The 17578-nt window shown below is 41.2% G+C and overlaps 1 pseudogene across 1 annotated transcript; it reads right to left on the reverse strand.

Annotated features, from left to right (window-relative positions):
* Window positions 1-4626: 4626 nt before the first annotated feature.
* LOC147891671 (uncharacterized) lies at window positions 4627-7231 on the reverse strand (annotated as a pseudogene). The gene is made up of 7 exons (XR_015542417.1): window positions 7066-7231; window positions 6791-6956; window positions 6433-6492; window positions 6064-6281; window positions 5900-5948; window positions 5650-5766; window positions 4627-5487 (listed from the first exon to the last, which is right to left on the reverse strand). The product of XR_015542417.1 is annotated as an uncharacterized LOC147891671 (transcript).
* Between the last annotated feature and the right edge of the window lie 10347 nt (window positions 7232-17578).

Consider the following 17578-nt stretch of genomic DNA (forward strand, 5'->3'; position numbering starts at 1 on the left):
AACTTAGTCATATTGACCATGACCACCAGTGTAGCAATAGAGCAATGTGTTTGAGTCAAAATGTAAACCTAGTACAGGAAGGGCTGGTCATGTGTTACTAGTTATAGCATATACGTGCTTTACCATGTAATAAAATTGAGAGGATCACACACAATGATCTTGTGGATTTCCATTGCAAGCTAGACATTGTTGAGATATGGTGCCATGAGCACATGATTAGAGGCTAAGGTATGGTATAGGAATATATTAAAGTAGCCACCCTAGGATGAGATGTGGATCAAGGATATCCACAAGGAGAAATATGGATCAGAGGATCCCACAAGTGTTGACTATTCTAAAGGCTCTCTCTATATAAGAAGCCTATCATGTATTGTTGAATAGAGAAATGCACATACACTCAAGATTCTGTTTATGAGTCCAAGCTAATCTATCTTGGAACCTAATTGACTTGAGGTACATGTCATGAGCACTCTCTTCATTATGTTTCCACATAGGTTCCATCCACCTTAGAGCACTCCATAGATGTTGAGGCACTCCAGTTTTAACATGGTATCAGAGCTTAGGTATAGTCTCCTAGATTAGTTGTAGACATGCCTTAGGAGATCATGTTTTCTCCAAGATTAGTTTTAGTTTTAGATTGAGAGTTCTCTTCTACCTAGAGAAATTTCTGTCATGCATTTCCATTCATTGAGAGACTCTTCTTGTTAGGATTCTTGATTTGAAATAGAAAAAGAGAGAGAGACGTCTCTTATGAGACGAGTCCATGTTGTGAGAAAGAGAGAGATACCTGGACCTATCCTTTGAGAGAGAAGAAAGATTAATGTGTACCTAGCCTATCTACAAGTATCTCCAAAAAGTAGCTCATCTTCAACGACTACCCACAAACACGAACACTCGCATGCGACTTCATGAATGGTGGATTCTCACATTTCATGCTTGTAGTTTGCCAATCCAATGAGTTGAATGTCAATAGCTTTTGGGGACTCGTTTTGATCACAAGAGTTGCATCTCTGTTTTGGGCATTACGTTCAATTAATATGGCAGTAGAATTGGAAGACGGTAGTAGAACATCCCGAATCCCTTCACGAAGGTGGATGTGTAGACTCGGCATAAGAAGGAGGGGACACCATGTCAATGATGCACAATAGTCATAGGCTCGAAGCTTATAAGCTGAGGATAAGGTAGAAACAACTCCCCGCTCCTAAGGCTCTAACAGCCCTTGCCTTCCATGGCTGCTCAGTAACTGCAGCGATCATCCTAAGCTCCGACCTCCTATGCTCATGCTTCATGACTCCCTCTAGCTACATGCAAAGTGCATGCGACTCCATTGCCTAGCCAACAGTCCAAGCAAAGAATCAACAGCGCCTTCCAACGCCACCTCTAACAGCTCGGCTGCTCCAACCGAACGTCCATAGCAGTGAGCCCTTCTACCACTTTAATGACTATGCACAGCAGGGCAGTACTCACACGCATAGACCAAGCATGGACATAGCGCCACTCTTACAGATTGCAATGCGATCCATCAACGATGATGCAAGCTCTTTGATTCCAGACAGGATTACTCCCTCCATCATGAATGGTGTGACTTTGCTGCTTCAAGGCACCGCAAGAGAGGAGAGCATAAGGGTCAGACTTGCTGAAACTTTTGACATCCTTGAGGCCATGAGCAGTGATGAGCTGGACTTTGAGAGTTCCGTGAGGCATGGTGAAAGATCAGCGACTGATCTCGAAAGCAAGAAGAAATGGTAAAGATGAAGGTATGGGAATTGTAGCGATACCCCTGGCTGCTATCTTTGCTCAGCATGAGGTCCCTCCTGTTAAATACAAGGTTCAAGCTAAGGTTTCCTTACTTGACACATGGCAAGTAGGGTTAACATAGATAAGGGTTACCATTCTCACTTGCTCAGTACTGAGGTCAACAAATTAACACGTGGCAAGATTAGATTTACCATGGTTAAGTTTGTTTAAACCTTTGGTTAACTCAATTGGGTCAAAATACTACCACATGGCATAGTGCCACCTAAGCACAAAGGCCTTTACTAAGCACAATTTAGAATGTTGCATATGAATCCCTGTGCCACATCATCATGCCCACTCTCTCTTCATAAAAACTTTGACAAGCCATAACTTGCAATCAATCAGAATTTGCCCGTGCTCCAAAAAGGAAAAGTGATCGCCTTTTCGAGCTCTACGCACCTGTCAAGTCAGAATCATTGTACGCAATTAGACACTGCCATTCAAGCAAAACAAAGCTCATGGTAAGACCTTTGCAACAAATGGTACTAGCGCATGCCAAAAGCACAAATGCGTGAGTTGACCATAAGACAAAGCATGGCATCCACACATAAAGCATTAAGGCACATGCTAGAACAAAGCATCATGCATCATGCTACATCAAAAAAAGAAGAGAACCCCATTGACATCAAGCATTGAGAAGCAACAACCTTGCCACCTTTAGCCCACATGTTTGTTAATCAAACCTGACCACGTGAGAGTAGCCACGTAAGCACCTAGGGGACGATTTGATCTTGTAACTCACATCTGACCACCTTGCAATAGCCAATGGATCATGGCACCAAGGGGAGGTGTTGAGATATGGTTCCATGAGCACATAATTAGAGGCTAAGGTATAATGTATTAAAGTAGCCACCCTAGGATGTGGACTACATGATGTGGAGATGTGGATCAAGAATATCCACCAGGAGAAATGTGGATTAGAGGATCCCACAAGTGTTGACTATTCTAAAGGCTCTCTTTATATAAGAAGCCTTTCATGTATTGTTGAATAGAGAAATGCACATACACTCAAGATTCTATTTATGAGTCCAAGCTAATCTATCTTAGAACTGAATTGACTTGAGGTACATGTCATGAGCACTCTCTTCATTATGTTTCCACATAGGTTCCATCCACCTTAGAGCGCTCCATAGATCCTGAGGCACTCCAGTTTTAACAAACATGGCCATAGAGGTTCCAAAGAAACTCAACGACATGCCTACGACATCAAGATAGGAGGGAGGAACTAAAGGGATTGAATGCCTATAGTGGTGGGTTTCTAGGGGTATATGATCAAAATCTTTCACTTGATACACAACAAGTAGATAAGAGACAATGAGAATATTGGAATGAACTATGGCATTAAGGTGGCCAAAATTGAATCATGTTATAATGATCCTCAAGGAGACGTAGCCAATAAATTCAAGCCTCGCATATATGCATAGAGATGTTGAGCTATGTGATTTGTTGGAAGCGTGCATTATTAGGTGACACTATAGGCTTTCCTTCAGACCTAGCTTTGGTTTTGCCTATAGGGAGGGGACCTATTCCCTATGCCCTTAAGAAATTAATTGGTGTGAGGTATGCCTTGTGCGCTTTGGCTTAATAGAACTAAATGTGTGTTTATTGAAAACGGCCCTATCGATTAAACCCTGGGGTATGGGGACTGGGGAAGAGAGAGTGAAAGCTCTTTTCTACTGCTCTTTGGAGATGGTGCACATTCAGTAAGGGTATGCAAGGATGATGATAGGTCTTTGAAGGGGGGGGAAGCACTTAACTTTTGGGTTTTCACTACTAAAAATTTAGATTAATCAAATTCTTCCAAGGGGCCCTTGTTAACTTAGGTTAATAATTTTCAGTGTTAATGTGAGTTTTTTGAATAAAAGATAGTAATGTCATGGGGACATACTAACCTTGGTTCAATTTTTAAAAAATCTTCTTTTTGTATTAAATACCTAAAGAAACTTATTAAGACTTTACTCCAACTTTACTCCAAAATCTCAACAATCTGGCAAATGCCACCTCTCTGAATTTGCGTGCTGTGATATTGCTGTTGGGTTTCCCTAAATCATCAAAATTGTCACTTACTGATCTCTTTGAGAAGGTGGAATATTTGAGCTGTTTTGAAAGCTGTCAACTCTGAGAAGCAACGTCCACTTCGCGTTTCTTACGGCAATTCTTCCACTGAAGAAAGCTTCCGAGTCTCTTGTAAAAGGGACTTCCTTGGCAAGATTTGTAAGTAGTCAGCGGCTTGCCTTGCATGTTGATGTTGCTCAATGAATGATCTTCTGTCCCACTTATTACTGGCGCGGCCTGCTCTTTATCCTGAAATTAAAGCATACGACAGCAAGATGTTACAGGTATACCTTTAGCATGGTCTAGCATGTTACACGACTTTGCTCAAATTTCTGTAAAAGCCTCCATTATAGGATGTGCTTGAGCAACAAAATGCACGATGCTCCGTTGTCTCAATGTCGTGTGCAGATTCCCTTATGCAGATAGCATTTCCGCAAAATAATGTAAGCAGAAGGCGAGCATAAACCACAGACGTCGACTGATAGAGCATTGGGTCTCGTATCCACGTTGGCACCCTCGTTCTGCCCACTTTTAATCGCTGAATGCTTTTGGATTACTTTACTGCATCACAAATTTACGATTGATGGCTGTTATGCAGAGTATCCGATGGCTTTTTGCATTGAAATCTTTGCTACATCACCCTATAGCTAAATTCTGAATGGAGGCAATCCGAGCTTGAATGCAGACAATCCCGGCTTGATAAACGTTTCATCTGATGCAAAAGCTTTGTCGTTCGTCACTCCGACTCAACGACAGTGACTGGATGAGAAATCTTTACCTGTATTGCCAGCTGAAGGCTACTCTTGGGGAATCGGAAAATCCTTTGCAACGGACCTTACAGCTATAGCATAGGAAAGATGGCGTTTCTTTGAGAACCACACCCCCTTTTGGCCACTTGATCGTAGAGACTTCCGAATCTTCGTCAAGAGACCAATAAGAAAGAGAACTAACAGCAATTCTGCAATGTCCATGGTTGACAAGACCAAACATGATATGCCAGCACAACTCTTGATCAAGGGCTGCAGCAGTACGGTCGACACATATTCTAGCTTTCATGGTCATCTCCAAATTGGCAGGCACGTCCACAATTCCAGGTTGATCACAGGTGGCCTTCACGCTGAAAATCGGCTCATCGGTAACAGCATTGATGTCCACCGATGGATGATCAAGAGTATCGTCTTGCGGTTCACAGAAGCTCTCCATAACATTGTTGCCGTCTCCGCTAATTCCTTGCATACTCCCTGTCCGGGCTAGTATAAGAGGAAGCGCTTCTTCGTCACTTGAGATCCGTTCATCATCGCTGATCACTTGCTTCCCAGCAGCACTTTCGTCCACCACTGAAGATATCTTGTCTTCTGAACTGATATCTAATTGCTCATTTTCACTCGAGTCCTCCTCCAACAAATCATCATCAGTGACTTCATTTTCATCGCTGATACTCTGTTTCTGATTGGTGTTGCTTGCGGCACTTTTGAAAGAGCTTGTTACAAGTGGGATTTTCGAAGTGCAGGTGACAAACGGCGGCATCGATTGCCGAGTGCGGGTAACAATATGTTTCTGCCTTGTTCTAGCTTGAGTCGTCTCTGGAGTTTCTCGATCCATCGATCCGTGAGCAATTTGTGTTGCGCGTTGGCTCTGCAGAGATCAGTCCATGCCTTGAATGTTTAAATTGATTCAAGCCACAGATTTTGCAGATGAAGCAACTTAAAATATTAGTTACGGAATGATCTGGACACTATGAAGCGACCAAACTGGAGGCAAATCGAGCATACGTACGGCAAGACCTGAGAAATGCACCTTATGATTTTCATTGAAACGGCGAACAAAGGATTGAAGAATCGTATCCAATGCCTTGAAGTCAATTCCTTTACTTTATTTGCCCAGTTTTCGATGGAACCGTGTTTACTGCAACCCCTATGTTGAACCAGAAATGTGAGCCTTTAGAAACGGGTTACGGAGAACAACAGTTCTTGACAGCGCTCTCCAATTGTGCTTTTGGTAGCTTAGAAGAGCTGATTGAGAGTCTAAGGAAAGCAGGGTCGATTACCAGGCGTTTTCTAAGTGCTGCATTATCAATGCTTCCACCTCACTCTCAAGTTCTGCAAGATACGTTAGATCAGATGACAATTCTGAATTCACGACCGACAGCCTCGTGAGCAAACCGGGTGGATAAAAATACTGTTTTACATATTGTGCCTAAATTGAGCCAATAATCTCTCTTCATACCACTGCAATCCGACTTCAGCGACAACAATTGCTTGCAGAGGGAGCGCCTGACAATAATCAGTTCCTCCGCATCAGCATCCATTATCGTAGAGGCATTGTCGGCTGTTCTTTTCCCTGCACTGGTGCGGCCGGGCCCCTTCAGCGAATTAGCGCTTCCGTAGCGTCTGTGTAAAATACCGAGACGCTGAAAATCCGACACAATCCTGCAAATCCAAGGCATGATATTTGCATCTGGGATTCAAAGAAAGAGCAAAACTTTGACAAGTCAAGAGATCCTAAAAAATTTCACGGTTTTTGAAAACCGAAATACGGGAAATGATTCCGAGAACTGTAATGTAGCAGTAATGGTCCTACTTGTCGGTGCAGCGAGGAAAGGGATTTCTGCGAGGGGGTAACCAGACGAGCTCCTGGACACTGCGAGGTTGATTTCCACGACAAAATCGAGGTTAGGAAGCCTGAAGCATAGCTGGACGCCAAATTTTGCAGAGACGAAGCGACCGAAAACCGGGACGAAGATCCAATTCATGAAGCAAAGCGAGGTGGGAAGAAATTGTGAGATGGAGAGAGCTTACAAGGAGAATTCTCGAGCGATGATTCGATCAACAGACGCCATTCATAAGCAGTGCCTGCAAGAAAAGGATGAAAAAGATGAAGTGTTGTGGTTTGTTTAATTCTTGCACAGAATGTTCATCTACTAACACCGGGTTCACACCAACCCTCTCCGACGATATGTTGCCGGACACGCCGCGGTTTGGTGTTCGCACCAGACGGCCTACTGTCAAAGCTCACCAAGGCTTTCGATTGGTCCAGTTTTTGCTTTGGGTCACCAAAATTCTCGAGCGATGATTCGATCAACAAACGCCATTCATAAGCAGTGCCTGCAAGAAAAGGATGAAAAAGATGAAGTGTTGTGGTTTGTTTAATTCGGGTTAGTTCTCCATCCTCTTGCACAGAATGTTCATCTACTAACGCCGGGTTCACACCAACCCTCTCCGACCATATGTTGCCGGACACGCCGCGGTTTGGTGTTCACACCAGACAGCCTACTGTCAAAGCTCGCCAAGGCTTTCGATTGGTCCAGTTTTTGCTGAGGGTCACCAACCCTTGGTGACGCGGGAGGAAGGGCGCGCGGGGGAAAGGGGTTATCGGACATCCTTCCTTTCTGGCGCGCAACTCACCAACCAATGGGTTTCATTCCACCTTTGTCGGACGCCCCTGTTGCAAATCGGGCGTCTAGGTGGTTTGAACCCAGCCTAAAGGTGGGTTCAGATAGGGCGGCAACTTAACACTCCTCTTGGGAGGACTTCCTCCACTCTGCTAGTTCAGACGGAGCAAACTAAGTAGAAGATTATTGGCAACTAGAGCTGCCAAAATCTTTGATTGGTTTGCTGACTCATAACTCATGCTTGGGTGGGGGGGATGTGTCAGAGATGAGTATTTCCAATCAATCCACACCCCTTTCTCATGCATGGTGAGCAGCCCATCTAAACCCAGCCTAATTCACATGTTGAAAACCTATGTAGGGTATTTAAACTTTACTTTCTTATGTATCTAACTTTGAAATGTATGCATTTGCCAAGGTAATAAATGATGTTTGTTATGAATTTATATCCGTCGGATGCATCCATATGCCGTATGGTTACAAGAACGTAAGCAGCATGCATTGGTTGGCACAAATGGTCATTTTGTAGGTTATGACATATTTTATGTAGGTTCAAGTACTTTCTCTAGGGTAGTCTCATTGGTCAATCATGACCTCCACCCAAAAGTGGCATATAATGATCCCTAAGGAGGTGGATGGTTGTTCAATTATTTGTGTCTAGGGAAATTTATGAGTTTGGTTCAATGTTTACACACCTCAATTGTCAGAGCTAATATGTGGAAAAGCTTAAGGCAATACCAATTGTTAGAGAATGCATTCTTGTGTGGGGATTTAACAATCCTCCTCCTCACTATGATGATATTACAACACATAACTTGCATATGCTAAATTCAAAGAAGAATGAGTGGGCTTTCATGGCAATATGCTAATAGATGGGATTTCATGGCAAAATGGCTATTGAATTGGAATCTCCCAATGCATTATAATATGATGATATTACAACACATAACTTGCAAATGCTAATAGATGGGCTTTATGGCAAAATGGCTATTGAATTGGAACCTCCCAATGCATTATAATAATGAGCTTTCTACACCCTAGCAGCTCAATAAATCTATTTGACAAGGTTGTCCCAAGTAGTGCTCTCATATATGCAATTAGTTCTCTCTTATATTTGAGAAGGTTGCCCAATTAGTGCTATCTTATATGCGATTATCACTCATTCTCTACTCATATATATGGATGTTTCAACAAACGTCACTGCCATGGTTTATCTTGCAAGATGGACTCCAATTTTTGGCTCAAACGTATGTTGATGATTCTTTACTTTTGCCTTAAGATATTGAACATAACGTATGTGTGCTTATGCCATCTCTATAATTATTTGGCTTGGTTGTAGGATTGGAAATAAATTTTGCTAAATCTAAATTGTTGTCTTTAAGAGCATTGGCACACTTTATTATGGCGACGTCAAACAGTGAACCATAATGAGATTGTTAGACATTTGGGCTACCCCATAGCATGGAATGGTTTGCAAATTAAGTAGCAAGTTGAACAGGTGATGCAAAAACTAAAGGCCAACTTAATTTTTTAGAAATCATCCACATGGCCACTACATATTTGGCTTCGAATAGTGCAATCCATTATAATGGTTTATCCTCATGTGGCAAAAAATTATTAAAATCCTGCCAACAAATAAAATTTTCCTCCAAAGATGCATGGGGGAACGAATAGTCTCATATTCATAAGCATTATGCGTTGGCACATATATCAACATCATTGGGTTGTTTTTTGAACAACATCAATACTGGATGTCAATGCTTGTAGCTTTATCATGGCCACATGCAATACTTAAGGCAATGGGCTGAGTCATTAGCAAATTTGAAGGGAGGATAGTGAGGTGTCCTTATACTCATAGGCTGAGTCAAGATTGGATATTATTGCTATCTCATCTCTCTTGGACAGGAAGCTAAGACCCTTAAGGCAACTCCATGAGACTCAAAAGTATTCATGGGAGTCAAATATTTCCACAATCTCTAGCAGAGATAGAGCCACAAAAAGCATATAATCTAGAAAAACAAGGCATAAGGGTTATTCAAGATGTAATTGACACTCAAGGACATTTTCTCACTTTTCCACATGCTTGATGGAGTTTTGAATCCTTACATATGCATCACAGACCTATCTGGAAGACTATGAAGGAACTACGTTAGCCTTTTGACCCCCTACCTCCTCTCAATGCATCACGTCATATGGCTGATTGGGCTTTTGTTGGTTCTGACCATAGTTTCTCTCTGGATCTGATTTCAACAAAAAGGTATATTTATCTTTCCTTCCTTTTGTATGAATAATGCATCATGCTAATCATTTATGGCATAAGTCAAAATGAAAAAAGTGTGTGGGAAATCACCATCATATTTGTGAAAGTAAGTTTCTCCTTAAACAAAGATTATTTATTTTGTCGATGTTTGACTATTGGGATCCTCTTGCAAATTTCTTCTTCACAATGTAGGAGGTGTGGCCATCATACTGGGATGTGCTACATTTATGTTGGTATTGTTGACACTTTCACTCTCTGCTACATACTTGGTCTGCCCACTTAAGAGGTAGGTTCTGTTGAAATGTGCACATATTAGAGGCTAAGGTATGGTATAGGAATGTATTGAAGTATCCACCCTAGGATGTCGACTACGTGATGTGAGGATGTGGATCGAGGACATCCACAAAGACAGATGTGGATCAGAGGATCCCACATGTGTTGACTATTCTAAGGGCTCTCTCTATATAAGAAGCCTATTATGTATTGTTGATGATGCACATTACAATAGTTTGAGTGTTTGCTACCCTATGTCTATCTCGTGGTGCTTTGATTCTCCTTGATCCCTCACTTTCTTATGGTATCAGAGCTTAAGTCTAGCTCGCCTTGAATAGTTGTACATACACCTTAGGTGCTTATGTTTTCTCATGCTTTCTCTTGATGATTCTTGAAATTTCCATCCACTCTTCACCATCCATTTTCTCTTGAGAGAGTAGGGAGATTTCGGTTGTTGTTATAGATTTGTGTGTGTGTGTGCATGCGTGAGAGAGAGAATCAGTGGCGGCCTTCTGCTTTACAACCTCTGATATACTCTTTGTTGTTCACATATTGCGAACCTTGAAGGCCAGAAATAACCTTAGCAGTACATCCCCCACTATGACGATAGAATCGCAAGCGTGCCTGTAGGAAGAGCTTTGCCTCAGCTTGACGACATGCTTAACAAAGGAATTGTTGACATTGGATAGGTAGTTGACATGGGCTGGGAGCTGCGCTCTTGCTACGACAGATGCTTTAAGGTCACATTTTCCTCCGATCGATGTGTTTCAGCCATGGTAGACCGTTGGTGAGCTGGAGGAGCTTCACAAAGTAGCGCTCTGCGTTGTGCTACTCAACAAATCGTTCATGGCTACTTGCTGTGATGCCTTGATTCTGTTATGGAAGCTCCTCCAACAATGCTCAAGTTGCTCATTGTCGAGACAAGGCAACTCGACTTGGCTCCAAAAAACACCAGTGCCTTGCAAACGTGATAGTAGCGATCAAGGCAACGCCTTCACGAGACGGCGACTCCTTCAACAAAGCTATGGGCTAGTAAGTCAACCACGACAGAATAGACAATGCCCTCTGTCGACTCCCTGCATCACAAGTGCATCTCCTACGGCCAGCCTCTCCACAACCGACCTATAGCGCAACTGCATCTATAGCCAGCCCGTTCCACATGCAGTAGCTCTTTCGGCCAGTCACTACGCCACCAGCCACAATCAGACCACAATCAGAATGGACAACCTTATCCTTCACTTTCTCTAAGGTTCTAACTATTTGACACGTGGCAAACTTGACCATGGTTAAGTATGTACTTTGCTTAAGCCACACTCAGACTATGACCTTGGATTAGGACTATGGTTAGACTAAGGGTTATCACGATTGAGTTTGTTGGCTTGGTTGGGTTAACAGACTGCCATGTGGCATAGTACCACCTAAGCACACAGTCCCTTTCTAAACACAGTCCTGCATGCTACATATGAATTCCCATGCCACATCATCAAAGGCCACCTCTTCTTCATAGAACTTCGATAAGCCATAACTTGCAATCCAAGAAGAATTTGCACATGCTCCAAAAAGGAAAAGTGATCGTCTTTTTTAGCTCTACATGCCCATCAAGTCAAAATCATTGTTAGCAATTAGACACTACCATATTTGAAAGTATCTTCAACTGGTAAGACCTTTGCAATGGCAATACGCACCCCAACTGTTGAGAAGTTCACTAGGAAAGTATTCCACACTTGGTCTACACAAATGAGGTATCTCCTAATGCATCAAAAGATTTGGAAGATTGTAAAAAAAGACATACCCATTGCACAAAATGAAGCTTGAAAGGAAAAAGACGAAGCAACACTATCACTCATTGGTTTGCACTTGGGTCCAAACATAATTCATCCTATAGACTCTAAGGATCATGCCAAAGATGCAGGGGATGAGTTGAACACAGTGTTTGGTGCAAAAGCCAAAAATCAAGAGATTCATCTTAAGATTAAATTCTATGGTTTGCACATGAGCTTCAATGAATCCATGGCACAATTTCTTAACAAGATCAAAAGCATTATGACCCAACTAGAAGGCATAAATGCAAAAGTAGAAGAAAAGGATGCACTTGCAATCCTCCTTAAAGAGCATAGAAGGGTCAAAAAGAGCCAATTTCAGTAACCTACAAAAAACTCCAAGATTTTGCACGTGTTGTTAAGTTGGTTGGATAGAATGACTATACTGCACGAGTGTGTGTTATGATGATAAGATTAAAGTGAGCATATAACACTACATGTTGAGAGTGGTTTTTAACTCCGATGAACTAGTAATTTCTAGCTAATAATGGCAAGGGCTATGTGATATCAACAACACAAACACTAAACAACACCAATAACTGATAGTGTTTGAGCCTCCCATTCCACCCTTGAACATGTATGCCTTGTGTAATATGCAAACTTCTCCATAAAATAACCAGAAACCTACCGCTCTTGAACCTTTTTTTTTTTTTGAAAGAGGACGAGCAACTCCTTTCTTGAAAGAACAAAGAACTATTGAACTCTTGCAAAACCCCCATAGAAGCTGATGAAAGAGTGAGCATACCAAACACTGTGCAACACCAACGCAACTCTCACAAGCTACCAATCACCGTGGATGTAGGGAAAAAGGGCGAGACCAACATGGAAACTATAAAAGAGTTGAAGAAAGTGCATGGGAAATCCACAAAATATTGGTATATCATGAATAGATTAGAGGTTAGAGTAACAAGACATGCTAAAAAATGAGTACAGTGCACTGACAAACACTTTGAAGAATCTCCCAAATCCAAAGTTTGAGGAATGTGTATCATCTCTTCTTGAGAAAGAAAGAGAGTTGAAGGCATCGACATTGACATCTATATCAACACGCACCAACAATAATGAAGAACAAGCATTGTTCAGTAAAACATCAATGAAGTGTTACCATTGCAGAAGGATGGGCCACTATCAAAGTGACTGCAGACTAAAGAATAAACCAAAGTGTCACCATTGCAAGAAGTTGGGACACAAGGAAGAAGATTGCAGATTGAAGAACCAGCAGATCAACTACGTGGGGTAATCATCAAGCCATGAGCAAAATGACAAGAACAACATGTATTGAGAAGCAAAAGCCTTGCCACCTTTAGCCCACACGTTTGTAAATCAAAGCTCACCAGTTGAGAGTAGCTATGAAAGCACCCGGGGGAGGATTTGATCTTGTAACTCACATCTGACCACCTTGCAGTAGTAGCCAATGGATCATGGCACCAAGGGGAGGTGTTGAGATATGGTGCCATGTGCACATATTAGAGGCTAAGGTATGGTATAGGAATGTATTAAAGTAGCCACCCTAGGATGTGGACTACATAATGTGAGGATGTGGATCGAGGACATCCACAAAGAGAGAGGTGGATCAGAGGATCCCACAGGTGTTGACTATTCTAAGGGCTCTCTCTATATAAGAAGCCTATTATGTATTGTTGATGATGCACATTACAATAGATTGAGTGTTTTCTACCCTATGTCTATCTCGTGGTGCTTTGATCCTCCTTGATCCCTCGCTTTCTTAGGTTCTTGAATAGGTCCACTTTTGGGAGGCAATTATGGTTATTTGGCAAATTATTGAATCATCTCTCAAAACATGTTTACTTCTTTGTTTGGACAAGATATTGGGCCCTCTAGACCATTGGGAAGGCTTAGAATCATGATGGTGTTGCAGATATTAATTTTTTACCTCTCATTTATTTTTTATGTTCTGCATCTTAGTCATCTACATGGCCATATAAGGACCTACATGGCAATATAATAATGTTAGCCAATTAGGGTGCCATATCAAAGACCTACATGACTGTATAGAGAAGCCATTTGAAGGAATCTTTAATTGCATGACTTTGTTTTAGTGCTTGCTCATTTTATGATTTATCAAATGCTATAGGCTTATTTAGAGCCACATGATCCTTATTTAGAGCACATATCCATTATTTTTTTACATGTTCCATGTAGGCACGATCATTTAAACATTCCTTCTTCCATTAGAGGTGTAGTACCAATAGTGGTATCATCATCTAGGGTAGCACCAATGGCCCCTATCGAGCTATGTTTCTCTATCCTTGTATCCTTTCTTATATGAAAGTAGTTGAGTTTCACATTAAGATTTTTGATACTTTACTTTTTTTATCGAGTTCCTAGGTATTAAGTACTTGCATTATCTTTTCATTGTTTTTCACATGTAGGCACCATCTTTGAATACTTTTTAATAGAGATGTAGCATCAAGTGTTGGTTCATCACCCCATGCACCCATCGGTCCTAGTGATGTATCCATTTGTACTTTCTTATTTTATTGTTAATAAAAAGTTATGTTTGAATGTATAATTATGGTTATAGCTTATGCATATATATGTATAAGGATGTTCCATAGTCTCAAATATAGCTGAGCTCACCTGATAGTTGAGAGGATGACATCAAAGTTGAGGGACACATGAGGTTGCCTAGATGAGGAGAGCACTAGGTTGATTGAGACACAAGGATGCCTAAATGAGGACAACACTATGCATGGGATTGCAAAGCATTGGGAAAAGAATTTTTGGATGTAGTATAGGCATGTTGATTATCATCGAGGGCTGAGGCCCTCCACCTAGCACCCAAGTTTTAAATGACAACTAGTTTGAGCTGATGCAAAGCCATGAGAAAAGCAGAGGCAAAATGTTGGTCCATAGCTACCTAGCCAACTTGACTTGGGTCTAAGTAACCAAGTATTGGTAACATGAGTGCCACCATTAAGGAGCCAATTGATGCAGCCTTGGGAATTCAAGAGAAGCAAGCAAAGGCCACTCTATGTAGCTAATCCTTGGTAGTGGTTTTGTAGGTTTCTAGGGCTGAGTTTGGAAGGCAGCTCACTAAAATTGAGTAGTCTAGAGTCAAGTTTGGAAGGCAATTCACTAAAATTGACTAGTCTAGAGTCAAGTCAAGTTTACTTAATTGTGGGGTACGATGTAGAACGGACTGTTGACGCGCCCTCTTTCTCTTCTAGTATTCAAAGTTTGAGTGGATGCTTGCTACTCATAATGGGTGTAGTGCCTCAAGCCAAGGCCAAAATCTATGTCTACAATTGTTCTATAAGTACATTGCAGAGCTGCGGCTATTTGTAACAGTCCAAGGCCTATTTGATAATATAAGGATTAGATTTGATATCTCGTATTTTTTATTGAGTACTTGCAACGCTTGTATTTCTATTGTGCATGCCTTGTCTGCCCATCTTCATACGAACCCTTGTGCGAGTATTCTTAATGTCTAACTTTTGCACATGAGCACAAGTAGGTTACGCACACAAGCAACCTCATAATTCACTAGAGGGCATCTTCCACCCAAGCATTTGAATTGTTTGATTCTGAGAACACGATCAACTGGTCATCTAAGGGGTAAGAGGAACATGCCGTCAGCTCCCATAAACTATTAAACCCACTCCAATTTTCAAGACTATTTCATTGGGATTTTTAATGGTAGGGGCACACACATGATGATATTTTTGCAATTTCAGTATGTTCTTTGAGAGATTTAAAGTGGGTCGAACATGTCGAACATAGTGGGTCGAACATTCACTTTTTGAGAGATTTAAATTCAGTATGTTCTGTGAGAGATTTAAAGTGGGTCGAAAATTCACTTTTTGACATCTAATAAATACATTTAAAAAGTTCATATCACCCTCATCAATACCATTTTTTCTTACACTGGTTCTTCACTTCTAGAGTTATGTAGATGGCTACCTACGTGATGGGCAAGATATGTTATTCGGTCAATGTAAAACCATTACAAATTTGATTTTCATACAAGGCGACAAACCGATGATGCATAAATTGCATTAAAGTCACCTAACTGGATGTCCATAAATGCAGGAAACGAACTATGGAAGAAAGATACTAAGGGATGGCCATTGTTGCGGATAAACTATCTAGATCTATTGCTAAAAGCTAAAATTTCAAGGGAGAACTTACAAGTTATATCATGGATAAGGATTTCACTAGGTTTTAGGAGAGCTCCACAAGGAGAAATAATGCATCATATGAATTTTTGTCGAGCTTTTTCAAGTGAGGCGAGCTTTTAGGGCAATTGTGGCCATTGTAGCAAGATTTTAGGGGCCATTGTTGCCATTGTGGTGAGCTTTTAGGGCCATTGTGGGTGAGCTTTTTCAGACAAGCTTTTAGGGTCCATTGTGGCCATTATGACCAATCGCTAGCATCTCACTGAAGCCTTAGCAAGGCTATGGAAGCCTACAAATTGGCCCTCAATAGCCCCAAACTGGATGCTTCTTGTCACATGTTCATTTTCCCTCTTCTATGTTCTAGGTTGCAGTCCCATATGCTACCCACATAGCAAACCACATGCTACCCATGTGGAAGGCCTAATGTCCTTGCACATCTATCCTATGGCAAACTCTCTTTCCATCCTTGGCATGTGCTATATTTTATTATAATTTCAAATTAATGAACAAAAGATGAACTTCAAACATTGGTCCCCTCCAATTTATCCAAATATTTTGAAATTGTAGCCAAATATACAAGAGCATAACCATGAAAGCAAGCCTAGCACCAAGGGGCCAGAGAGAGGACATAATTAGTTAGCTTCCACTACTTTTTATGGTATTTGAACACAAAACGATCATATTTTTTCCCAACCATCATGGCCATACCATTAAAAGTGAGAACATATCCAAACATTATTGTGACCACATTATATGACCTTTTGGATCTAAGACCACACCCATGTCAACCAACAAAAACTTATTTAGCACATCAAAACATACATTTCAGCTCAACTTTCCATGCAACAGCCCAAAAAAGAGAGTGACCATTCATTTTCAATCTACATCAACTATACATTTCAGCTCCTCTTTCCATGCAACATCCATAAGATCCAAACATCAATGTCACAACATTATATGACCTTGTGGGTTCAAGACCACCCATGTCAACCAATAAAAATCTATTCCACTGCACACCACTTACAAATCAACCTATACATTTCAAGCCCCACAAAGAGAGTGACAATTCATTTGCCATGTACATCGACCCATACATTTCAGCTACACTTTCCATGCAACAAAAGCCAAAAATAGTGATAGTGGAGCCACAGCATAGATGATGTGATTCCTAGTACATGGCCCATGGATAAAGGCACAAAACTTACCCAAGAGGAGGTAAATATGTTGAGTTGCAATGGGTTTAAGCTAGAAACTAGAGCGGTAGAAACTAGGCAAAAGAGAAACCCAACCACCCCACTAGCTGAAGGTGACTGCAATGAACAAGCACAAGCAATGGTCACAAGCTCACAACGTCCCAAATATAGGTCAATAATATCCAAGGAAGCATAATGCATTTGTGCTTGGGGAGAAGGTCGTGAAGGTGAATGCCCATGAGATATTTGAAATAGTAAATAGAGACATCATAGTAGATGGAGGGCATTATGATTTTGCAATTTGTGAGACACCATCATGCACATGTTTTGATTTTTTAGGAAGATTGACAAAGCAGAAACCCCATTTGGCATGCAAGCACTTGTACTTTGTGCTTCTAAGAGTACTAGGGTTAAACAAGGATATGCACATATTCATGCATCAACCCATTATGAAGAACTTGGAAATACTCCTTGCACTGTCCAGGGAATGGAATTACTCTCTAGTTGTAGTATTTTTTCTCAGACATGTATTAGCTACTCAATAAAGTTTTGTAGCTTTAGTCATTTTTTGTGGTTGTAAGTTTTTGGGATTTTTGAGAATAATAGGACCCCCCAGCTAGTAAAATGGGGGTATTAGTTAATTAGGTGTTTTG

This window comes from Dipteris shenzhenensis, chromosome 17 (genome assembly GCF_047967505.1).
Source record: "Dipteris shenzhenensis isolate YYH24624 ecotype China chromosome 17, Dip_SZ_1.0, whole genome shotgun sequence".
Taxonomy (NCBI): domain Eukaryota; kingdom Viridiplantae; phylum Streptophyta; class Polypodiopsida; order Gleicheniales; family Dipteridaceae; genus Dipteris; species Dipteris shenzhenensis.